Raw genomic sequence first — 27770 nt, forward strand, 5'->3', positions numbered from 1 at the left:
GAACCTAAATTCCTTCACTGCGGTTGTGTATTTACTGGGATAAAAAGTAGTCTATGTTTTAATCGGGGTTCCTATCTATGTATGTGGCAAATTTCATGCAAATCCGTTCAGCCGTTTTTGCGTGATTGTGGAATAAACATCCAAACATATAATATTAGTAGGATTTTAACATGTTTTGCTTTAAAAAAAAATCCCTATTTTCCTCCTCTAAAACCTAGGTGCGTCTTACAGTCAGAAAAATACGGTAAAAATACAATTCAATGCTTCGAAGCGTGAATAAATCCGGATTGTAGGTGAATCTCAAGATTTCTCTGAAATTTGGATTAAATTCCACTTCTATAGAATCAAATCGCTCGTCTCTAATTATAAGTCTTATTGTTTCATTATCAAAGAATATTATTTTATCTGTTATTTTTTTGCTATTATTGTTATTATGTGTTTTTATGTTACATTGTAATGCCTGATATTGTCATTATCTGCTGTGGAATATGATGGAACTATATAAATAAAATTATGATTATGGACTATTATAGTATTGTAATAATAAAATAATAAAATGAATAATAATAATAATAATAATGATAATAATAATAATAATAATAACTGTAATGATATACTAGGATACAAAAGAAATAGAGAGTAGAGATGAGCAAGTAGTGAAATATTCGAGATTTGATATTCGTTTCGAGTAGAGCCTCAATATTCGACTACTTGATCGAATAAGGAATCCCATTATAGTCTATACGAAAAAATGCTCGTTTCAGGGGAAACCACTAATCGACTAAAGGAGAGACACCAAGTCCACGAGTAGCAGGAGGAGAGTGTTTAGGAGGAGCGCTGTGCAGGTAAAGCACACAGACCCCATAGACTATAACGGGTCTGTGCACTTTAACTGCACAGTGCTTGCAGTTGTGCTGATATTCCATTTGGCGGGGCGGGGGGGGGGGGGAGGAAGGGGGTTCTCCTGCGGACTACTTCCAGATGGGAGGCAAGCACTAATGTGAATTTATTCGTCCTGCAGAACCAGAATTGATTGGCCGAATGCTATACAGTGTATAGCATTCGGCCAATCAACGCTGGTTCTGCAGCAGGCTCCTCTTTGCTAGTCAGGATAGCTGGCAGCTTGCGGTTATTCGGGAGCTGACATTTTCTCATAGGAATGCATTGACCAGTGTTGATTGGCCGAATGCTATACAGTGTACAGCATTGGGCCAATCAACGCTGATTCTGCCGGAGGCTCGTCTGTGAGGAGGCGGAGTCTAAGATCGGACCACAATGGAGACTGCTGTGGTCCGATGTTAGACTCCGTCTCCTCACAGACGAGCCTCCGGCAGAACCAGCGTTGATTGGCCGAATGCTGCACACTGTATAGCATTCGGCCAATCAATGCTGGTTCTGAATCGAATCTTTACTGCGAATAGGAGTAGTATTTTAAAGAGTACGAGTATTTTGAATACCGTAGTATTCTATCGAATACCTACTCAATCGAATACTACTCGCTCATCTCTATTAATAACAATAATAATTATTATAACAATAATAATAATAATAATAATAAAATGAATAATAATAATAGTAATAATAATAATTATTATTAATAATAATAATAATAATAATAATAATAATAATAAAATGAAATAATAATAATAATAACAATAATAATTATTAATAATAATAATAATAATAATAATAATAATAATAATAATAATAATAACACCAACTGTAATGATATACTAGGATACAAAACAGAGAGGGCACTGTGTAGTGCAGAAATCACAAGAACACACCGACTTGGTTTGGTCTCACCTCATGGGAATTGAGCAAAGGCAAGCACATGTCTGAGCCTCGGGTAACCCTCATGGGGTTAGGACCTTAAAACGAGCGCTGCCAAAATATCATTTATTAAAAAACAAAACAAAAAAAAACAAGTGACATAAAAAAATAAATGATGCCCTTTTTTTCTTTACTACTACTAATAATAAGTGTAGCAATAATAATCCTCATCATCATAGCAATACATTAATATTGCAACAATGTATAACAGAAACATATCCTGCTGTATAAGAGTATACCATATATAAATATTGATATACCGTATACCATATACCATATTGATGTCCCATATCCCATATATAAATATTGATATGACCCCTTCTGAGTGTGATACTCCTTCTACGAATATAATGGCTGCAAAACTGTTTTGATAAAAAGCGCTGATCACGTTGCCGGAGCTTGTGCCTCGGAGAGACGATGTAATGGTTAGTGAATGGATGTTTGGAGAGGGTGAATCGGTTGTCTTGGTGATTCCAATCAGAAGGCACTAACACGAGTTCATGCCCTCGCCTCGCACTTATTTATGTTGCTACGCTATTTATCGCAATTACCTTTCTGCCTTTGTTTGTGATAAACTATATGAAAGCTAATGACAAATTAAACATAAGAGCGTGCATTCATGTCAGAATAATTCACAGAGGCTTCCAGGGATTATTATTATAGGTGGGATGAATATTACAAGGGCGGCCGTCCATGTGTTTGCTTGTAGATATGGCCGATACACTGTAGCTGCTGTTTAGGTTACGATACTACAGGTCTATCCATTGCCCGGCCTCATAGGGAAGTTTGTGCACCCCCTAGTGAGGATGAGGGATAACATTGATTACATCTATGACTGCTATGGACGTCGCTGGACACACAGACTACAGTTTCTCATTAACTCCTTAATGACCAGGTCTGAGAAGGCCTCTATATCAACCCTGCAGATAGATAGGTTAGGGTCACCTACATCAAACACTGTTTTGAATCGCTTCCTCTATTGCCGAAATATGAGCTCTTTGGATCAACAAGGGTGTTGTCATTGCTCCAAATAGGTAAGTGGTAACACCCTCATTGCTCCAAAGAACCCATCAACAAATCACAAGGAGAAAACACCATTTGACCAGGTGACCCTAACCTATCTACCTGCAAGGATGGTTTAATGTGCTGGGTTATGGTGATGCCCTTTAAAGGATTGTCCAAATCCAGGGGCGTAACTTGAGGGGGTACAGAGGGTGCAGTCAAACCGGGGCCCAGGAGCCTCAGAGGGCCCATAAGCACTGGCATCAGTATTGAAAATGCAACTTCGATCTGGCCCATAAGCCAAGGAGACCCTCAGATTACCCGAACCATACTAAGGTGGATTAAACTTCTTTGCATCCATAACCATCACTAGCAAGAATTCACTATAGGGATGAGGTAGGGGCCCCGAAAAAAAGATTGCACTGGGGCCCATAAGACTTTAGTTAAGCCACTGTCCAAATTTCCTTACACTTACTCACAAAAACTAGAGGTCCCAGGCTGGTCCAGACCCATGGTCATGTGATCAGAGTTAGCAACTGGCTCCCAACTTATTCCTCCTCCTCCTCGCTTATCTCCCACATTAGCAATTAGTGTTATGATACCGGTATACATGGCTGGAATCCAGTGGCCAGATGGAATGAGCCAGGAGCAGATTGGTATTGCGTAGTCCGAGGTGCGGCTTGAAGTGCAGATCGCAAGAGTAATACAGCAAGGAGTAGAAGCAGTCTGGGAAAGACAGTTCTGAGGAGCAGGAGACTGAACAAGTCACAGTACTCGAGTAAAGGCTGTACTGCATCAAGGGTATGAATAAGCCCAAACAGAAAACAAGATGGCTTCACACTTTTACACATCTGCCATCTTTGTTAAAGGGGTTGTCCCATAACAAAAATCCTATCTATACTGCTTGTTAATGTGGATTTAAGACTTTTCCTAAATACACTGCTTCAGCAAAACTGCTTTGTTTGTCCACTATCTTAATTTATTCACTTCATTGTTGACACTGCGTTTCTATGGCCCTTGGGATTATCTGCTCATTTCCCGTGACATAGCTGCCTGCTTTCAGGGGGGAGGGAGGGGGGTTCAAGTGCATGGGAGCGAGCCTGTGTCTGTAGCTGTTCCTGTTTCTGCACCACACATGTGACCTAGCTTCCTGCTCTCAGATAAAGGAGGGGGGAAATGAGTGCTGCTTTCTTATATAAAACAGTCTAAATCCTAGTGGGCTAAAGGACCTGGTCCCTTAGCCCACTAGGATTTAGCCGACTCTATATAGAACAAGCTAAATCCAAGTGTTATAGAAACTTTAATAACATCAAAGGCCCTTCAGTTGTCCCATAGGATCACGCTATGTGGTGGGCGGAGCTACACACTAATTTGGGGGTGGAGCTAAACTGGAGGTAGTCGGACAGTGTGGCTTTGCATATGAAACCCCGCCCACCAATTGACATAAAAAACCAAGAAGAAAGAAGTCTTTGCAGCAGCAAAGACTGGTGAGCAAGGGACATGGGAATACCCCTTTAAAGCACACAGCCTCCAGTGGTGAGGAGTGGAAGTGCCACAATATTTCAGAGTGAGGAAAACAGCAGCCACTAGTGGTAGAGTAGCAAAGTACAGGATTCTGACAATTAGTTTACCTTTGCTATAGGGACTGGTAGACCTGTGAACACAGAACAACACAGGGGTTGGATGCTGGTTCTGATTCCATGACCCAGAGTTGGAATCAGTCCAGCACCTCTACGCAGGCCGCTACAACACCCCTGGCGAAAGCAAATGTAAAAACATTCCCAGGATAACACCTTTGTCAAATGTATTTTAGATTTTATGTGCACATATAGTTTTAACAACCCTAATTTTTATTTTTTTTATTGTTGGGCTACTAAGATCATTTTTGCCACTTTTTCTCCCTAGAGACAGCTGGAGACCTGACCTGAGCGCAGAGGCAAGAGAGTCTTTTGGTCAATATTAGGTGAAATAAATTAAAGGTGTTGTCCTATGAAAAGCATCCTATCTATACTGCTAGTTTATGTGGATTTAAGATGTTTCCTAAATACATTGCTTTATCAAAACTGCTTTGTTTGGCCGCTATCTTAATTTATTCACTTCATTGTTGACACTGTGTTTCTATGGCCACTGGGCTTATCTGCTCATTTCCCAAGCGACGTAGCTGCCTGCTCTCATGGGGGAGGGAGGGGCTGACAAGCAATGGAGCTCCTCAGATAGGGGGGGGGAGGTGAGAGCTCCAGGATTACTGTGATGTTTATCTTCAGCTTTTCCACTTATCAGCCAGTTTAATTGAATTTGGCAGATAAGGGCTGAGATAGGGAGTCCGTTACCTCTGTATGTAATGCAAGCTGACTCAAATCCAGCTCTGCTACATCAGTTTCCACATCAGCTTTATACTGTGGTAATGCATTTACAACCAATCTCTTATTGCAGACTGCAAACATAGCAGATAGCAGAGCAAGTGAAACCCCGCCCACCAATGTGCCGAGAAATCTAGGAAGTGAAGAGAGCACAGAACCCTGCAGGCTGCAGAACAAGAGTTATGGGAATACCCCTTTAAGTATCACATCATGTTAGCTAAACTATTAAAAGATTGCAGTTCACATAACAACCAGTGGGTGGCCACATATAGACAAACATAGACAAACATAGTATGAACATCTCCAGACAGTATATCACAAAAACCTGATGGTCATCTTGTATCACACATCAGGTTAAGTTGAGGCAAGAGGAGAGGTAGGAAAGGAAATATCCATCTTTATAGACTCAAACTCGCCTGTTCACCAGCTTGCATGCTGTGTGCTCTGTTCACTTCCTGGTTTTCTCGGTGAATTGGTGTGGGCGGGGTTTCACTTGCTGTCTCCCAGACAAAGCCAGCTCTTCTATCTCTCTTCGTAGCTGTACATGTTTGCAGTCAGTAATGAGGAATGGTTGTAAATAACTTAGCACAGTATCACTGGCAGATGCATAATATGAAGCTGATGTAGCAGAGCTGGATTTGATAGGTGATGAGAATCCCAAATTTAAATGCTACAGGACCAAGAGTCAGCTTGCAATAAACTCAGTTTTAGGTCCGTGCTTACACACAGAGGTAATGGACTCCCTGTCTCAGCCCTTATCAGCAAAATTCAATTAGCAGACTGATAACTGGAAGAGCAGGAGATAAACAGCTCAGAAATACAAGCACAGAGCACTCAGCTCCCCTTCCCTCCTGAGAGCAGGGAGCTACATTACTTGCCCTGGGTGGACAAGGGGTTGTTCAAGATGAAAAAAATAAACATGGCAGCTTCTCTCTGATAATAGCACCACATCTGTCCTCAGGTTGTGTGTGGTATTGCAGCTCAACCACATTTACTTCACATGAGAGAAGCTGCAATACTGTATCGTCCATATATTCACTCCACTTGACGTCCCACAGCAAAAAAGCGCTTTTGGGAAAATCCGTGTCGGCAACTCATTGCGGTCCTTTCGTGCAGCGCCCTGCATAGAGGTTTCCTCACAGGTTTGCGCTGTGTATTATTCCAAGGTGTTAGCTCCATCATGTTTAGTAATGAGAAACCTAACAGCCTATTTACTGTACTACTAGTCATGTTTATATGTGCAATGCATGACAATGTAGCTGAGCCGGTCGGGTGTTCAGTCTGGCACAACCAGGGTTTCTACGTTTTCCTTTGAAGTTTAACCCATGGGGCTCCCGGTCATACAAAGAACTAGTTTCTTTCCCGTCTCTCCAGGTTTATTGTCCTAAAACATGAAATTTATGTTCGTAATCACCACAATGACTTTAAAAACTTCTTCAAAGCCTTCCCATAATTGAGAGAAGGCCCCCTCGTGAGAGTCCATCGCTCCGGGTTATTTATTTGTTCAAAAAGTCTACTGACTATTTACATCTGCAATTTGTCTGGTTTACTATTCCCAGGCTGCCGACTCCAGGCATCACATCCAAGTCCGCAGCCTCACACGTTACGCTATTGGTTACATAAACATCAATGATACCAATATTATTATTATTATTATTACAGGACAATGATAAGAAATTGGCGTTTTATCACCAACAAACAACATTCTGAGTGGAACAAATAGGGATTCAAATTGTTTATGGGGTGAGAAAAATGCAAAACACTTGGAGAGTTTTTACAATAAATTTACCACACATTTGTCTCTATACTGTGCAATTTAATGTATAAACATATCAGAAACAACCCAAGCAGAAGTGGCGAGGTGGCTCAGTGGTTAACACTGGAGTCCTGGGTTCAAATCCAACCAAGGAGTTTGTATGTTCTCCCCATGTTTGTGTGGGTTTCCTGACATACTGATAGAAAAACACTCCAAGCAGACAAAAAAACTATTTTATATGGGTTATCCGAATTTTACTATTGATGGTCTGTCCTTAGGATATGCTGTCAATATTAGATCTGTAGGGGTCCCCCACAGATTTTCAGTAGCAGGACAGCATGGCTCAGTAATCAAATCAAATCAAAGAACTTTATTGGCATGTCCAAATATAGATTAGACATTGCCAAAGCAAAGAGAGTGGTTGGCGGTGAGGGAGGGGGAGGAGTGGGTGGTTGGGTGGGAGGGTGGCTGGTTTGGGGGGTACAATAGTCCTTGGGGTCTCGTCGTTCCCCTCGTTTGGTGACAGGAGGACGATGGACATGTGGGTATGGACGAGTGTAGGGTGGGTGGGTGATTAGATGGGTTGATAATGGGGTATGATAGTCCTTGGGGTCTCGTTGTTCCCCTCGTTTAGTGACAGGAGGATGATGGACATGTGTGTATGGATGGGCGTAGGGTGGGTGGGTGATTAGATGGGGAGATAATGAGGTATAATTGTCCTTGGGGTCTCATCTTCCCCTCATTTGGTGGCAGCTGGACACGTATTGGGCAGCGATCCCCACAATGGACTCCTCTTCTCCCAGTAGGATGTAGAGTTTCCTCTTTTTGTCTGCAGATGTGAGGACCGGGATGTGGGCTAAGAGCCTTTCGTAGTAAGCGGCCCTGACAGCTGAGTATTTGGTGCAGTGTAGCAGGAAATGGGCCTCGTCTTCTAGGGCCGCAGTGTTGGCACAGTCTGTTCTCCCATGGCTTGTACGTCTGCCTGTGCCACCCTTTTCTATTTCCAGGCTATGGGCACTCAGTGCGTATTTAATCTTTAGATACTGAGACCCGCACTGATCACTCACCATACACACTGTAGTGGCGGGTGTAGATACTGCAGAGCTGCCCATGGACATCAGTAAGACGGGGCTGCAGTACTTATACCCACCACTACAGTTTATACGGCAAGTTAGCAGTGTGGCTCACAAACTGTAAACATCACTTATATGCGTGGTCTTGGTATGGAGTTCCAAGCATTGGACCTTTCCAGATCTAATACCAATAGCCTATCCAAAGAATAGACCACCCATCAATGGCCACCTACTCTGTGTATAGGTCATCATCTGTATGGGATTTGTGGGGTCTGACACCCGGATCCCCCACAGTTCAGCTGTTCCAGTAGTCTATAGGTGGACAGGGAGTGGAGCAGCAACTCCCTAGAATCATCGCTATTCAATGGGGAAGAAGGTTCCAGTACCCAAGGATACGGGTATGGGCAACAGAATCCCCTAAAGATGACCTGATAGATCATCAGTATGACAATGACAGCCCAACAAATTTTATATAGTTAGACATAAAATCCTGACTGCCTCAGATTTCAATTCTGCTGCCCGATTTCTTAAGGTGACAGTGCCTCTTAATAATTCAGGTACGCCTCATGCCGGTTGGAGACCTTATTAAAAGCAGTGTAGGAAATTCGAGTGCTTATGAATTCCCCTTTTATTTTTTTATTTTTTTCATTTTTTCATCATCGTATTGCAAGAGCCATACTGTATTTATTTTTAGGCCAACGTATATGGGCCTGTTTTTTGCAGGATTATTTGCATTTTTTAATGGCGCCATTTTTATACTACAAATAATGACGTTAAGGACGTGGCATATTTTGGGATTAGAGAACAAGCCTTATTTTACTTGTCCTACTTCAAGATCCATAACTTCTATTTTTTACGTGAGCATATGTGGGCTTGTTTTTTGCAGGATTAGTTTTATTTTTAAAAAGAATCATTTTTAGGTCAATGGTTAAGTTTTTATTAACTGTTTTTAGAAGAGAATGGAAAAAAAAACAGCAATTCTGGTATTGATTTTTGCAAATATCACATTCAAAATGTATTGTGCGGGTCAGGATTATTATGGTGACATCCAATATGTATCGTGTTTTCAATGTCTTACTGCTTGGGCACTAACAAGTCTTGTTTTGGTGCAAAATATTCATAGAGCCATAACTTTTTCATCTTTCCATCAATGACGCTGTGTGACAGGTTTCTTTTTTTCAGGACGACAAAGTTTTTATTGATGTAAGTTTGTGATTCGCGTGATTTTATTATTGCTTTATACTCCATTTTGTGGGTGGTGGGATAAACAAATATAGTGATTTTGACATTATTTTTTGGGCCATTAGTGAAAAATTGTAACAATAATTAAAAAGTAAAAAAAAAATTAAATATACAAAAACATTTTGTAATTTCTTTATATTTTTTTTTACATATTTTTTAACATTCTATAATTTTTTTTCAAACCACACTAGGGTATTGTTATTGAATTTTAACAAGTATTCTCTTAGGACATGTACATGGCAAGTCCTAATGGATTGGCCATGATGGCAGCCATGGGAGGAAAATATTACATCCTAAGAAGTGACTGAAAGAACTGGCCACCAAGGATAGTGAAGGACACTGGAATGCCAAACAAAAGCCAGACCTTCTCGGTCCCAGGACCCCTGTCCATCCCATAGGTGAGGATCCAGAGATGAATATAGGAGGGGTATACCCCTTTATTTATTTGGTAGCCCTTGATTATCCCTATTGCTCAAATAACGTCCAGAATTTTTTGAACAATATCAGTGAATGACATGACAAAAAATCTCTGGTGGTCACAAATCCTCAGACACCCTTCAAAATTTTGCAGAAAGTTTTCCCAGAAGAGTGGAGGATGTAATAGCCGCAAAGGGGCGACCAATTGTATATCACCACTAGAGATGAGCGAACACTAAAATGTCCGAGGTTCGAAATCCGATTCGAACAGCTGGACACTGTTCGACTGTTCAAACGTATTTCGAACCCCATTATAGTCTATGGGAGGGAAATGCTCGTTTCAGGGGTACGCAACATTCTATAAAATCATACTTACCAAGTCCACGAGTGATGGTAGGGCTGGATTCTGCTTGAAGTCTTCTCCTGGCGCAGGGTCCCCGCATCTTCTTCCGGGTGAAATTCACTCTGACTAGGCATCCGGCCTAGGCAGAGCCGACTGCGCATGCGCAGTCGACTCTGCCTAGGCCGGATGCCTAGGCAGAGTGAATTCCACCCGTATGTATAGCATTCTGCCAATCAACGCTGGTTCTGCATCGAACCTTAAACTTCGAACAGCTAGTAGTGTTCGATCGAATACCTACTCGATCAAACACTACTCGCTCATCTCTACTCACCACCCATAGAATATAGTATCTCCAACGAGTCCATATACCATAGATGTGATGATCAGGTGTCTAAATATTTTTGGACATATAGTTGACGTTGCACCTTGTTTTTCTTCTCTATCTTTGAGAAAACAAACCATCTCGTGATATTATGGGTTTAAGTGGAGTAAACTCAGTGAAGAAAGTGAAGAATTGCTTGTAAGTTTCCATGTTCGGTAGAATTTCTAATGCCCTATTTTCCACTAGAGGGAATGCGGTCTACTTGTACAGTATGTTTCAGTGTTTCAGTGTGTTCAGCTTGGTCGATCCTCTGGGTGCGGATTCCTTTTTATTCTTATTTATCCTGTATTCGGAATCCCTCTAAAGTCCTCTAATCCCTCTGCTGGAGTCATGTGGATACTCCACAAACATGTCATGGCTGCTCCTCAAGCTTCTCTCTACAACTTCTAAGGCTAATCAGCAATAGATTATACCTTTAGTTACTTCGGGAAGCAGGTTATACCCCAAGGCCTACCCATAGGAGAAACAATCTGAAATATCTCCAACTTAAAAGACTGATAATCTTATTTTTCTCAGACATAAGCAGTTAAGCCAACTGTACAGAATTTAACGTTTATTGTTCTCCTCCTCGTAAAACTTGTAGGATTCTGCTTTTTCCAGACCATTCACCTATACATGAGAAGCATTGTAGGTCTTCAATAAATGAATACTGGGTGAAAATAATGCTAGGTAACATATACTATGCAAGTATATCATTACAGTCCAGAAAAAAATGTATTGTAAATAACCGCACAGAATCTTTTTACAACTTGGTGGTGGTTTCGTATATTTTCCCATAAGTGCCTTATCTTTGTTGACTATGAACAGGTATCTTTTGTAACAGCACTCCAAGTGGTACAACATGGTATTACAGGTAAAATATCAATAGTAATTCTTGTTAGTTATGGACATGTACCTTTTGTAACAGCACAGCACTGCTAGTAGTGTGAGTATAAAGTCTCCTATCTGACATCATTGTATTGGGCCATAACAACTAAATAAGCATGAATTATCTATGGATATCTGAACCAGCTGCAGGCGCCATAGTCCATCTTGGAAGAATATCCAACATCAAAACAATAGAACCAAAATAATAAATCCACAGATACTAATATTAAAAATTCTAGACTTACACACTGCCATTAGTTGGAAGTCCAGCCAACTACATCAGGGCTAGGGTTGAGCGATCGTGTTTGGAAAAGATCGGATTCCGATCGGCGATCGAGAAAATTTCACGATCCGAATTCCGAACACAACCTTTTTAGGTGGGATCGAGATTGGTAATATTTCCCACAATGCTTTGCTTAGCCTTCACACTGAGTATACGCTCCGCTCATTCTGAGTGGAGTGTATACTCAGTGTGAAGGCTCCGCTGCGGTTCCATAGGAATTAATGGAAGCAGCCGGCACACAGCCTTAACCCCCTGCGTGCCAGCTGCCTCCATTCATTCTAATGGGCGACCAAACTAACATCTCTAGCAGCTACTTACCTGCAGAGATGGCTGCTCCGGTGCCCAGTGTTCTCCTTCTTCTTCGCCTCGCTGCCTCCCAGGTTAGTGTTTAAAGAGCTAGGAAGGCTCACAAGGAGGGCTTGTGGCTTAGGAGAATGTGGGCAGGTACAGGGCGGGGAGATGTGACGTCTCCCCTACCAGTACCCGCCCACACTCTCCTAATCTGGGAGGCGGGGGCAGCGAGGCAAGAAGAGCAGCGTGGAGCGGCAGCGAGGCGAAGAAGAACACCAGAGCAGCCATCTCTGCAGGTAAGTGGACACCAGGGGGGACTAAGTAGACAGAGGATTAAAAAAAAATCCTCTGGCTACTTAGTGATTCACTACACAGCGTGGATTCTAACAACTAAAGCCTTCAATTGTTAGATTCCATGCTGTATAGTAAATAGGATTGCTTTTAAAATCCGATCTCCGATTAATAAAAAAATCCCATTGACTTGCATTGGGATCGGAATTGGGATCGAGATCGGGTTCGAATGAAAAATGATCGGAAATCGGATTTTAAAATCGATCCTGAAAAGTCAAGATCGGCTCAACCCTAATCCCTATATTATCAGTGTCAATATTAGTAAGTAAGTGGTTGGATCTATGTATGTACATCTGCACTAACATCTGCAGTACATCTATAGAGGAACTCTGGAGGACCAATATACTGTTTTTGGAATTATTTGTCAAGAATTTGTCATATAGAAGATACTACTGCCTGTTTTTGAGGACATGGTGGCCTATCTGTAGAACTTCAGTGATAGATTTTAATGTGACCAAATTTTTATGTACAACACTCACATACGCCTATGTCACATGGACGTTCTAATAATCTATAAGTAATCTGTTTTCTTTCCATACCCTGGAAATTTTCATAGGCTCTCTATAATAACCCCTTGACTACTGCACGTCTTGGATCAGAAAATAACAATGTTATGTCCTGCAATTAATATGTGTCAGCATCTGCCGTCTTTGACAGAAGGTCTAAATCTGGAGTGGGGGCTACGTAATAAAAAAAGAAACGTTCTACCCATAACAATGAAAGAATAGCAGCAAATATAGCCGCTCATTCATCAGATCAGGCTCATTCACCGTTTATGACCTTTCCACAGGCTCGCTAGTTGGCTTCTGAATTACGTTGCAATGAAGAATTGAAATTTAGTTAATAGCTGAAAAGTGAACTGCAATTATGTGAGTGAATAAAATGTCTTCGACGCGCTCGGAACAATTATGTACTTTATGGACATTACATATCATTAATTGCGTAGCGTGATGTGTGAACTGTGGTTCTCTGCGGAACGTACGAGACAAAGACAAAGAGGCACATGTGTCATGCCAAGCGTCATACGCCCCGCTCTCCCACCAGTCACAGCGGAACACTTCGGATCAGAAAATAATTCTGTTTACCAGTTAAAATACTTTATCTCCATTGCTTTTGTATCAGTTTTGTACACAATTTGTATCTTTTTTTAAATTTTTCTACCCAGTCATTGTCTTTGCCCTTTCCTTGTCTTTGACTTAGTTTATCTAGAAAGCTTTTTATTGTTTTTTTTTTTTGTTTTTTGTTTTTTTCATACTGTATACCATGTCTTATGTAAGTGGAAGGCTAAGCCCAAAATGTGTTCAATTCTTCTTCTTTTTTGGCAGGGGCCCCACGTGTCGTAAACAACATGGCTTGGCCACGGTGGAAATGTTGTGGAAAAAAATGTGGTGTCTTACGGTCACATGAATCTCATAGACCGTGTGGAGACATGCTGCGATTTCCAAAACCTTTGCGAATATGCGACTGATCAGTGAGGGCACATCTGCTGCTCCAAATTTCTATGCCCCACGTTGCTCTAATATGGGCGGGTTCACATCTGCGTCCGTGCGCGCTTTAAGCAATCCTGCTGGGTTTCCGTCTTCTGTACAGAGAAACTGGACAGGGGACGGAAACCCGGCAGTCAGTTTTCAAACCCATTCAAGTGACAAACTCCCATTTTGGTGACAAACTCCCTTCAAGCATTGCTCTCCTCTGATAATGGATGAGAGCAACAGACGCCACTAAGTATAGTGTGAATGTTCCCTAAGATATTATGACTGTAAGTGATAACATTTTTATTACTGGAGGATCCCTCTAAGATATGGGAAGTAATATCACTTTAGCCTGGGAAAATCTATGCAGAAAGTTTTCCATTACAAAGTCTTTCGAGTGCAACATGTTTGGTCATTCGCCAGACTAGGGACAACAGTCACAGTCATGTACTAGAATGTGGACTTTGTAAGCAGAAATCTGTTTGATATGGTGCATAGTTTTACAAATCTTCATATTTTCACCTCTAATCCTCTACAGATTTTGCTGCAGGAGAACTTTCAGGTCACAGATTCCAGAATAATCACCAATTGGTAGGGTTGAACCCATCTTGAGATTTCAGGATCGATTTTAAAATCCTATTTCCTATCATTTTCCAGTCGATCCCGATCTTGATCCTGAAATTTGATCCGATGTTTCCCGATCCCGATCACTCAACCCTAATTGTATATTATATATACAGTGGGGTTGAGCCGATTTAGAGATTTCAAAATCCGATTTCTGATCATTTTCCAGCTAATCCTGATCCCGACTGCGATCGTGAAATTTGCTGGATCCAATCTTTCCCAATCACTCAACCTTACCAATTGGCAGTGTTGGCATTATCAGAGTGAGGTGTTTAGAAAGCAACAGGCCAATGGATGAAACAGGAGCATAGTTGGGAGAAAGACAGTGGTCAAGACCAGGAGTAGCACTGCAGGTACCAGACAAAGTATGCAAGGATCTAGTCAAATGTTTAGTCAGAAATCAACACCAGAATAATGTCTGATGTAGTATTCAAGAATTAAGGTAAGAGCATAGTCAGGAATGCTCAGGGTTCAAAGCCAGCCGTATTAGGCCGGGTTCACACGGAGTTACGTGCCGTGAGATTTGGCACGTAGACGCCGCGTGACCCTTTGCGTGCCGTACACGCTCCCATTCATTTCAATGGGAGCGGGGAGCGTATGCGCCGCGCTAGTTTGCGGCCGTGCATTTATTCACGGCCGCAAACTAGCGCGGCGCATACGCTCCCCGCTCCCATTGAAATGAATGGGAGCGTGTACGGCACGCAAAGGGTCACGCGGCGTCTACGTGCCAAATCTCGCGGCACGTAACTCCGTGTGAACCCGGCCTTAATATGAGTATCAATTGATAGATCTGTCCCTGATATATCCATTGCAGTCTCAGGCCTTACTATAACTCCTAGGCAGCAGGCCCGCTCAGGGTCATGTTTGACGCAGACCTTTCCTTCACCCCTCATATTGAATCACTCGCACGCTCATGTCACCTCCACCTCAAAAACATCTCCAGAATACGCCCTTTCCTTACTAGAGATACACTAAAGACACTTATTGTCTCTCTGATTCATTCTCGCCTTGACTACTGTAACTCCTTACTAATCGGCCTTCCCCTCACTAAACTCTCCCCTCTACAATCTATTCTGAATGCAGCGGCCAGGCTCATCTATCAGGCTAGACGCTACAGCGATGCCTCCGGTCTGTGCCAGTCACTACATTGGCTGCCTATTCATTATAGAATAAAATATAAAGTTATCCCCCTCATCCACAAGGCTCTCCATAATGCCGCACCTCCCTACATCTCCTCCCTCATCTCTGTCTACCGCCCAACCCGTGTTCTCCGCTCACTCAATGACCTAACACTTACATCCTCTATTATCAGAACCTCCCATGTTGGTATACAAGACTTCTCCCGAGCTGCACCACTTCTCTGGAATGCTCTACCCCGGACAATCAGATTAACTCCCAATTTCTACAGTTTCAAATGCAAACTAAAGACACATCTTATCAGACAGGCCAATCACAATGTCTAACGTAAACCCTTCCGTACTATAATTAGAATCAACAAAATGTAACCCTCCTCTGTCCCCGCTCCCACATTTCCCCACATGATATGATGCCATTTCAGGCCAACTTTATAGGTCCAAGCACCATCCACATGTTAAAGGACACCACTAGTGACGGCTCATAAAGTTTTATGTTTGTGTAATGACAGTCACCTCTATTACAGAATTGTCTGCCCTCTGTATAAGCAATGCCACCCCTGCTACCTCTTGTGTCACCCCCTCTACCTCATAGATTGTAAGCTCTTGTGAGCAGGGCCCTCAGTCCCATTGTGTGAAATGACTTTCTTTGTAATGCATCTTTCTGTCTGTATTTGAACCCTACAAACTGTACAGCGCTGCGGAATTTGTTGGCGCTATATAAATAAAATTTATTATTATTATTATTATTATTATTATTATTATTATTATTATTAAGGATTAACATAGTCAGGAACCATGACCAAGGTCAGGAACAGGAGCAACAACATTGCAAACAAAACATACAAGGAAACAAACAGTCAAGAAGGGAGTCATATTATTAACATACAGTGGCCACTGGTGGAAACCAGGATCCAGTGGCGAAGAAGAAGTATCCAGTTACCAACCAACTGGGTGCTGCCTGGACGTAGCACTGTATACGGGTAGCTAATACAACCTATGAGTAGAAAGCAGTCTCTTACAATTGTTCCTCCTCGTCTATATAGCGTACGATCGGCTGTGAACAAGAATAAACAAAGACAAAGATAGAGACGGGTCATCAATGCATGGATTATATCATTTCTTAACTGTTGCCTAAGGTGTACAATTGTCTCTGCCAAGACTTAATGTTCACATTGCAAAATATGGGAAATCCAGAGGTCCCTATTTGGAATATAATGAGCAGGGTCAAGAATCACATAAACAGTCCCATTGTCTTCATTTGCACAAGGAATCTTAAAACTTGCGACATTCTGCATTCCAGGAGAATCTCCATTAGCTTCCTATAATGATATTTTATACACAGGGCTGGCAGGAAATTGCCCCGTGAAACATTGCGCAGGCACAAAGGTCATGAACAGCTGTATTAGCATATTTGTTTTTAATACCTGAGGTTAGAGGAAGCCGCACATACATGGCTACCGGGAGAGATTTGTAGTTAAAGTCGAGCATATTCATTTCTCTTATTATGCGGAATCTTCTCCGCTTTCATTCTCGGTAGAATACATTTAATAATGGAAAATGGTTGTTTATCATTGAACATTGAGAAGAAATTCTATTATTTTTGCTTTTTAATAACCAGTGTATGCCATGATGCTTACAAGGCTATATGTATTGTTTGAAGGCAAATTCAAGAGGATCTCTGGAGGCTTGTTAGATTTTAATACCATCACCACTCAGAGCCAACGTTTAATATGAGCGAATCAATTATATGTAGTGTGATGTCCTCCTGGAAAATCAGGTTACTCAGGAATAATAACCAGTCAAATCCTTCCTGGTCTTCTTCACCTGTAGTATACGCGCTCGCTCTCTCTCCCGGGGTAGAGTCACACTCACGGCAATTGTGTGCGACCGATTCCCCAGCTGCCCATGGCTGCCAGTGACAGTGTTAGTTTAATGGTAATACCTCAGTGTTATCAGCAAACTCGTACAGTAGTTGGCCACTGCAGATGGTTGGGGAGTCAGATGCAAACAATTGCCAAACTATGTGGACATACCCTTAAGCTGGCCAAAAACATTGGATATTAGACTGCTCTTATTCACCTGGAACGGACATCAATCATTTTCAACATGTGATTGACAATGGACACTCGGACAAACGTTTTTTACTCCAAACATGTGATCTTTACTAGAGATGAGCGAACAGTAAAATGTTCGAGGTTCGATATTCGTTTCGAGTAGCCCCTCAATATTCGACTACTCGAATCGAATATCGAACCCTATTATAGTCTATGGGGGGAAAATGCTCGTTTCAGGGGTAGGCAACGGTCGATCAAATTATACTTACCAAGTCCACGAGTGAGGGTCGGGCTGGATCCTCCGAGCAGTCTTCTCCTTGCAGCGTCCCCGCGGCGTCTTCCGGCTCTTCATTCACTCTGCCAGGCATCGGGCCTGGGCAGAGTCGACTACGCATGCCCGCACTACAAGCAGACATGCGCAGTCGGCTCTGCCCAGGCCCGATGCCTGGCAGAGTGAATGAAGAGCCAGAAGATGCCGCGGGGAAGCTGCACGGAGAAGACTTCTAAAGGTAGGAGAAGAAGCAGCATTGATTGGCCGACTGTATAGCATTCGGCTAATCAATGCTGGTTCTGCATCGAACTTTTCCATTCGAATAGCGAGTGGTACTCGATCGAGTATGAGTATTTTGAATACCGTAGTATTCCATCGAATACCTACTCGATCGAGTACTACTCGCTCATCTCTAATCTTTACCAGATTAAACTTGACACTATAAGGCTAGGTTAACCTCTGTTTTCGATGACAGTCCCCCTGTAAGGGAAATGCTAGTTGGGCATTACCCCAGTGCTCCTGCTGTAACCGTAAAGAAGGAGAAGAAAGAGACAACAAGTCCTAAACTCGACCCAGCCCCTGTCCCTATCTAATTGCCACACTGTCTAGTGACAAGAGCAACTTGGCGGCGGTTCCTTCTCTGAAATAAGTGTCACACAGAACAAGACAGGACAAAACAACACAGAAGCGAAGTCAGCAAGCCAAAGGATCAAAGCTAGAGAGACAAAGCAATACAAAATAGTAATCCAAAAGAGAAGTCACAAGGGAAGCCAGAGGTCAGAGGTCAGTAATACAATAGTAACAAAAAGAGGAGCTTAGCAGGGACAAATTCTAAGGACAGAGTCACAATAGCCAGTAAGACTGTGTGGGCTGATGACTTGTATATAGGAAGCCCAGGACCTGCCCTAGACTTGATTGGTAGACAGGCTGTCAATCACACAGGCAAGGCTAAGATTAACTATTTGATGGACAGAGGGGAAAAAAGTGCAGGAGATGGGTGTGGTGGAAATTCAATTACAGAGGAGAAGTAATGGAGCAGTGTTAACACAGAGCAACCAAAAAAACTCTAAGAATCAAACTGAACATGCCTCCTGGGCCGCAGCATGTGAGCAGAGGGTGGTGCAAAGACCCGAACAAGCAGAGACGTTATACCCCCATTCCGTATTCCCAGTCCCCATTATAGTCTATTTTAGGCTGAGTCCCCACATTGTAGAAACACAGTTTTTTTTGTTGCAGATTTTGCTGTGCTTTTATTTGCCAAAGCCAAGAAATACACAAGGAATGGGAAATGTATTCTTATACTTCTCCTGTCTGCTCAATCCACTCTTTACTTTGGCTCAAAAAACTGCAGCAAAATCTGTAACAAAAAAAGCTGCACTTCTGCCATCTGGGGCCTCAGCCTTAGGCTGGGTCTGGGCTCACACAAGGTTTTTTGGGCTGGATTTTGATGCGGAATCTGTGTCAGAATCCGGCTCAAAAAACCGCCTCCCATTGACTTCAGTGGGAGCCATTCACTTCCTTTTTCCATGAGCTGTTTTTTACACTTGCGGAAAAAAGAAGCAACCTGCCCATTCTTGCCACGGATTATGCAACAGAATCCGCTGCAGTGTCCGCGACACCTCCCTCCCGACTAGGCCTAATCCGGAGCGGAATGCCATTGGTGCATTGCACTGGCATCCAGTCACGGCTAGCCGTTTTTTGGACCGGATTCTGAGGCAGCCTCCGTCTCAAAATCCGGTCCAAAAAACCTTGAGTGAACCCAACCTTAAGCATTTTTTTTTTCTGGATTGGGTTTCCGTTTTTCAGTTTCCCAAGCAGACTCAACAAACGGAAACCCCAGTGCAGGTGTGAACCCAGCATAAAGAAAGTTACACAGGAAGTGATGTCAACTTTATTAAACAGTTTTATGAAACACGTTTTATTAATATTATTTTAATAAATCAGTTAAAATCAAAACAATTTAATATTAAAACTTATTTTTTGATGAATTTTTCTAAGCATCTTTTTACATAGAATATAACACACATGTATACAAACATTTTTTACGCGATGGTTTGCTCCCAACCTAAAAGGTTCTGGCCAACCCATAATTTAAAAAAAATACATGCCCATAGGTCTGTTAGTCTAGCCCATGCACAAGCCATTAAAGTGGACAGATGACCGAAAATATTCAACACAACTGTGATGGTTGGCTTTACGGGATGATCGTTCTTAGGTAGAGATGAGCGAACAGTAAAATGTTTGAGGTTCGATATTCATTTCTAGTAGCCCCTCAATATTCAACTACTCGAATCGAATATTGAACCCTATTATAGTCTATGGGGGGAAAATGCTCATTTCAGGGGTAGGCAACGTTCGGTCAAATTATACTTACCAAGTCCACGAGTGAGGGTCGAGCTGGATCCTCTGAGAAGTCTTCTCCATGCAGTGTCCCCACGGCGTCTTCCGGCTCTGAATTCACTCTGCCAGGCATCGGGCCTGGGCAGAGCCGACTGCGCATGTCCGCACTACAAGCGGGCATGCGCAGTCGGCTCTGCCCAGGCCCGTTGCCTGGCAGAGTGAATTCAGAGCCGGAAGACGCCGCGGGGAAGCTGCACGGAGAAGACTTCTAAAGGTAGGAGAACAACCAGCGTTGATTGGCCGACTGTATAGTATTCGGCCAATCAATGCTGGTTCTGCATTGAACTTTTCCATTCGAATAGCGAGTGGTACTCGATCGAGTACGAGTATTTCGAATACCGTAGTATTCTATCGAATACCTACTCCATCGAGTATATTTATTTATGTATGAACGATCAAAATTTGCCACCACATCGGCAATCTAATATTTGTGGCCAGCTGTTCAATGCCATACCACTGTGCCAAGAATATTATTCACATGTCCATCCATTTGGTATGGAAAGAAGTATTGCACAGAAAGCATACACGTAGGCTCACAATAGACATCTATTCTTCGGGGAATTTGCTTGGGGAGTTGGTTCAGTGGGTTGCCCTTACTCTACGTCACTTTTTGGATCTGGCTTTGGAGCAATCACTTGTCACAAGGGTCTATTTCTAATAAGATGAACTATAATATCTTATGTGTACCACAATAATAAGGGTTACCCCACAATTTTGGAGTGGAATAGATCCTTAGAATAATTTCCTTTGGTGGGCCCCAGTAATACCCAGTCTCAAGGCGTTGCTTTTTTCAAATGATGATGCAATATCTCGGATTTAATATTGGAGCTGTGGGATCCCGTTCTGTCTATTAGGCGTTGATGAAGTCTTAATAAGCCTCTTTTATTCCGGTGACCTTTTAATAAGGTGATCGCTTACCTCGGCTATGATAATGAGCTCGGTCGTTGGATTAAACCCGGCTGATTTTCATAACAAGCCATAAAATAAATGATTCTCTGTCATGATTCTTCAGATTCTGATGACTGGAAACACAATAAAGATGATGAAGACCTGCTGTGCCTATACTGTAAAGGAAGAGCTAATGAAAGGCGACGATAATTACGGAAAACATTATCTTAACCATGGCAGATTCCTAGAAAGCTTCAAATGAATCCAATCAGAGAACGCTCGGCGCAATAATCATCCATTACAACCTTCTTCTCCACATGGTAATAAGCTTCAATATTTTAGTCCGTCAATTGATATTTACTACATTGTATAAGTACAGAGAAGGGCCAATGTTATCCCGACCTCTTCACTTTCTATAATATAATAGTAATAATTAGGTCATCTTACATGGAGGTCAATTGTGTCTACAGCACAGTGGGTGGTGCGAATAGCACATTTCCTTGGATTTTTCTCAAGTCTTACTGCTTTCCTCTGTACCTTAAAAATATAGATTATATTAACTGGCTTATGACCATCATTTGGCCAGTGGGGTAACAAGAGGGCAGTCACTAATAGAGATGAGGATGAGATGGAGGTTGGAGGGGAGGCACTGTCTTCCTAATTACATCATGGAAGTTAGACTTACAAATTTTCAGTGAGCGCCCTCTATTGGTGTGCATTCTTGAGGCACTGGCTTCCTAATTACATCATGGAAGTCAGATTTGCATATTCTTCCCATGTTACTTTGCAGTGGATCACTCATGGCTTAATAAGACTCCACAAACCTATATGGTGGTCTCTCCCTATGGAGTGACGATATCCCCTCAACCCTGTCTAAGCCTCTCACCTCTGCCAGATCAGTCCTCTCTGTGCCAAGCTGATGAGATGCAAGTACATTGAAACAGCTGTCCTTGGCTGAGAAGACTGTATCTGGTATAATCACAACATCATTGCAAACAAAGGCCTTTGAGAAGGTCGGCATGATGTTAAAGGGAGCGCCCTCTGTAGATTGTGCTTGACTGAGACTCTGTCTTCCTAATTACATCATGGAAGTCAGATTTGCATATTCTTCCCATGTTCCTTTGCACAGTGGAGCGCTCATGGCTTAATAAGACTCCACACACCTACATGGTGGTCTCTCCCTATGGAGTGACGATATCCCCTCAACCCTGTCTAAGCCTGATCAGTCCTCTCTGCGCCAAGCTGACGAGATGCAAGTACATCAAAACAGCTGTCCTTGGCTGAGAAGACTGTATCCGGTTAAATCCCAACATCATTGCAAACAAAGGCCTTTGAGAAGGTCGGCATGATGTTAAAGGGAGCGCCCTCTATAGATTGCGCTTGACTGAGACTCTGTCTTCCTAATTACATCATGGAAGACAGACTTGCACATTCTCAGTCAGCACTCTCTATTGGTGTGCATACTTGAGGCACTGGCATCCTAATTACATCATGGAAGTCAGATTTGCATATTCTTCCCAAGGACTAAACTCAGCATAGACTGGACAAGGAAACCCAGTACTGATCAAAAGCTGTCAAAATCAGAGTACACCATTATATCCAGGGAATCATGGGCGGCATCTTTCTCTAGAGATATTTTCTTTACCTTTTCCTTGTCCATCTGGTCCAGAACACCATGACAACTTGTCATATCCCAGCATCTGCCCCACACACTTTATTAGATCCAGTATTTGTGGTTTGGATGGTGGGGGCAGCAGGGCAGTGAAGACTAATTTGGAGAGGAGCAAGAGAGACCTACTAGCAAAGGGGATTGGATCAACCAGGACCGGACTGATATCCAACGGTTTCCAATTGGCTGCATGGTCACTATGGTGAATATAGATGGCCTTGGCAGGAAGTTCCATAATTTAAGAAGGCTAGTTGGAGAATGAATTCTAAGTATTGGTGGGGATGGGAAAAACTACCAAAGTAGTGCTGCACCACCAAAGTAGAACTTTATATTGTATATAGCAATAAGCTCAAACCAACGAGTTTAGGAAAAGCTTTTTGTATTAAGGAGTTAACAATATCCGAAGTAAAATGTGCAATGAAACCCTTCACACCGGCAAACATCAAGCGTGATGGAAGGTTTCTATAGATAATTTATTACATTGTCTTTTCTATTTTCATATACAATTCAATACAGTTCTAGGTAACCGTACTCAAAGACTTTCCCTGTGAGCTCCATAGCCGGCTTGTCATATTGATGTATATTTTGGCTGAATACAAAACCATATCTGTCAGGTTTTATGGTCCCACAAAGTGTTTTACAGTTTTGGACAATGTCTCTGTCATTGACTTGTCACTGAAACCGCGAATCAACTCTTATGTTAAGCGGCTGAAGAAAAGTTCTTCAAGAAAAAGCGAGAATAAAAGGGAGATTTCAGCTTCTGATAAAATATTAAGAATGTCGCATTAGTATGGGAATAACCAAGGATCTGGGATATGGTGGGAGCTGGGGCAAAAATTAGGAGTTTGTTATGTTAGTAAAAGGAAGGAGACTAAAGAAGACCCTATAGGTAACGTCCGAAATAATATCTGGTGATCCAGAGACAAAATATATTCTGGTGCCTCAAATATATATATTGGGATCTAGTGTTATTGCTGATGTCTTATTTTTAGGGGACCTGGATATACGTTTTAAAGGGGTTACGAAGATCACCTTTTTTTATATGATCCATTAAGATATTGAGGTATCATAGAAAGGGATCCCTCATATGGATTGTCTACATTTACCAAAGCAATGGACCACCTGCCCCAAGTGAACTTGCTTGTCCACTGTATATAACTGTACATTTCTACTGTAACCTACTGTTTACCCCTTATTCACACCTTCAAGTCCATTGTACATCCATGAGAATGTCTATTGTCTTCCATTAACTAGTGTGATGTATGGGGGATTCAGAAGCTCTGGTTTCTTTCCCAAAAGCAGTCTTTATTGCAGCAGACAAGCTTAAAGGTACAGGTAGTGCTGCTCAGCAGCTCAGCATGTCAAAACAAAAATGAAAATAAAGACCTACGCCTCTCTGGCGGCTTACTAAACGAGCTATTCCCTCACTAACCAGGGGGTCAGCCTACCACTGACTTCCTAACAAACAGGGTTCACAAGTAAACAAGGGGTACACATACCCGGCACTTTAACAGTGTCCTTTTTGGCAGAGCTTTCTCAGACTGGTTGAGTTTGTGTGTTTCAGTCTCTCTCTCTCTCCCTCACTAACCAGCACAACTGTGCTACTTACAATGCCCTGCTGGTCGGTTCCCAAGTCTGGAGTGGATTGCCCTACAGGACTGGCCCAAACTTTTACTCCAGTCCGGGACCTACAAGCTAAATGCCCGTGCATACTGCAACAGTTTTGGGGGAAAATAGCGGTTCTCCCACACTATACCCCTCTCCACTTCACACTACCCATGCATTCATGGATTTCCATTTGTATCACATGGTTTTTCACATCACTGAGGTCTGTTACGTGTGGGGCATTAGCCTAAAACACATAATAAGGTCCATTGTGGCCCAACCCCACCCGAAAAGGGTCACCCGATCTCAATGATCCAATTTTCAGAACATCCCTTAGCAATGTTCCTTGAAAAACATACATAGCGATGAGCAACTTTGAAAGCAGTGATGGGAACATATTAAGACTGCAATTTTTACCGCCAATCTTAATAAGGGCTCAACTGAAACAAGGCGCAATTCAATTATTAAGAGGCTCAATGAGCCCGAGTGCTAGAATGGAAATCTATAAAAGTCAGGAACTTGTATAGGTTTTCTATATAACTCATACCACCTTATGAGTTTCTGGTGTTACAATAAATATGTCACACCAAGATGTCTGCCCCAGCCTCCCCCACTTTCCACCCCATTCTGCCCACTTTCGTAAAAAGTGGCTGGAGAGGCACAATAAAGGGATGTGGTGGATCTTTAGTACAAGAAAGGGGAATGTACCAAAGATGCTCCACCATTACACCCAAGTTAATAAATTCCCTGCAATATCCTTGTTGCTTTAATGCAAAAAATTTTTTTATAAAACCATGCAACTTCTACGCTCATCTTTGTGTCTCTGTGGTTACAGACTACAAACAACCCCTTTGTGTAGTCTAATACTGCAGGTCTTTGTTGATCAATTCCCTCTTGTACTGTCTGTGAGTTAGCCAAAAGAGGGGGCAAAGGAAATGTAAGGCCTGGTTCACATCTATGTTCGGTATTCCATCCGGGCAGTCCACTTGGGGACCCCCCGAATGGAATACCGAACGCGTTCAAAACCAGTTAGCTAAGAAAGCACATGGACCCCATAGATTATAATTGGGTCCATGTGTTTTCTGTATGAATCATGCAGAGAGAAAAGTACTGCTTGATTTGTGCGGAAACCACACGGACCCCATTATAATCTATGGGGTCCGTGTGGTGTCTTAGCTAACCACTTTTTAATGCATTCGGTATTCCGTTTGGGGGGTCCGCAAACGGAATACCAGACACAGATGTGAACCAGGCCAATGGCATGACTACAGGATGTAAAGTGTTTGTAGTCTGATACCACGACAGCACATTGGTCTGTATATTTTGGGATGAGTTGTGGATCCCGGGATTCATTTCAATTCCCATATTTGAAGCTGTGAAGACTTTAATTTCCTTTAAAGGGATTCTACCATTAAAAAACTTTATTTATTTTTTTTTTTTTAGATAACACGTCGGAATAGCCTTTAGAAAGGCTATTCGTCTCCTACCTTTAGAAGTGATCTCCGCCGCGCCGTTCGTTAGAAATACCATTTTTGTCCAGTATGCTAATTAGTTCTCTCGCAGCAATGGGGGTGTCCCCCAGCGCTGGAAATGTGATTGGGGCGTCCCCACTGCTGCTCGAAAACCGGCTCCAGCAACACCTCTATCTTCTGCTGGATCCTCCACTTCCTTCTTCGTCTTTTTTCGGCGTCACGTCGGATGCCTACACAGTTGGCTCCTGCCAATGGTACACTAGTAGAGCCGACTGCGCATGCGCGGCCATAGTTCTGAGGGCACAATTGCGCGCATGCGCAGTCGGCTCTACTAGTGTCAGAGCCGACAGAGGTGACGCCGCCGAAGAAAGAAGGGGAGGATCCAGCAGAAGATAGAGGCGATACGGTTGTACATAGTTACCCTAAGACTGATCTAGAGGTAGATGAGAAACAGTCAGGGGGGAAGACGTGCCTAACAAGAGCCTAGTGAATTTGCCACTTTGACTAATCTGAGCCAATCCATGTTTCTAATCCAGGACCATAAATGGCATTTAAGATCTTTTTATTTCACTTCAGGGGATATTTTCAGGTTTAACATCTTCTAATCCCTTGGAATAAGCCGTAATATTAAGGTAAATAGTCTCGGACCTCCACCGACCTGGAGACATAGGCCTTCAGATTTCTAGCGCCTCAATGGCATCGCTGTGTAGCAAATTCTATGAATGAGCATTTCACTAAAAAATCAGAAATAATTCATTCTCCTAATTTCATCACCTCTCCCGGCTCAGGAGTCAATACGGCCATGTCAGACGTAACATTACATCACTGATGCAAGGAGATCCCGGCCGTAGAAGCCGGCACAACACGAATTACATTTGCATCTAATTTGCTAAACATAGGTGTTTGCGTGACCTTTAAATACAATAAGACACATTTCTTAAGGAATTTGGTAGGAAAACGAATGTTGTGACAAAACAAGGCATTAAACTAGTGGGTAGCGCAGGCTCGGAGGAGAGTCATTAGCTTTCTGTGTGTGTATGAGAAATGCCATGTGGAATACATTTGTAGCTTTCAGAAATAAACAGATTAAAGTACAAATGGTAGAAATGCTCGGCACGTCGCTCACAAATCAGACGCTTGTAGTCATTTATAAAAGCAAAGGTTAAAGACCTGTAAAGCAAGGTTGTTGCGAGACACGGAAACGGGACTTCAGCAAATTTCTCTATTGTTTTAGAAATAAATAACCTGTATAAATATTCGCCGGATGCTCGGAAGGCTATCATCATGATCTAGGGCTTAAAGGGTTTATGGGCTACGTATATTGATGATCAATATCAGATTGGTGTGGGACCAACAATCAGCTGTTCTCAGAGAATGGAGCAGGAAGCAGACAGCGCTGTTCTATGTGTAGTGGCTGATAGGAGTTACTGCAGCTCTAGCGAACTAGAATTAGAGATGGGTCAACCTTGTAAGATCCCGAACTCCAGAGTATAATAAGTAGAGGCCCAGAAATATGATGACCTCATACCTTCCCTTGTCTCTACTGAGGTCCATAGCTGCATCTAGAGCTCCATCAGGGTCCTTTTCAGTCATCTTCAGATCTGTTCTGGCTTCCTGAGTGCTGTCACGGACCATGGCGACTGAAGGACCTGTGATTATGGAGCATGCTGACATCATAGCTAGGATTGAGCGATCGTGTTCGGAAAAGATCGGATTCCGATTGGCGATCGAAGAAATTTCACGATCGCCATCGGAATTCCGAACATGATCTTTTTATGTGGGATCGAGATCGGTGATCTTTTCCCACAATGCTTTGCTTAGCCTTCACACTGAGTATATGCTGTATACTCGGTGTGAAGGCTCCGCTGCAGTTCCATAGGAATGAATGGAAGCAGCCGGCGCACACAGCCTTAACCCCCTGTGCGCCGGCTGCTTCCATTCATTGGAATGGGAGGCTAAACTAACATCTGTAGAAGCTA

The sequence above is a fragment of the Leptodactylus fuscus genome, chromosome 4 (genome assembly GCF_031893055.1).
Source record: "Leptodactylus fuscus isolate aLepFus1 chromosome 4, aLepFus1.hap2, whole genome shotgun sequence".
In the NCBI taxonomy this organism is placed as follows: domain Eukaryota; kingdom Metazoa; phylum Chordata; class Amphibia; order Anura; family Leptodactylidae; genus Leptodactylus; species Leptodactylus fuscus.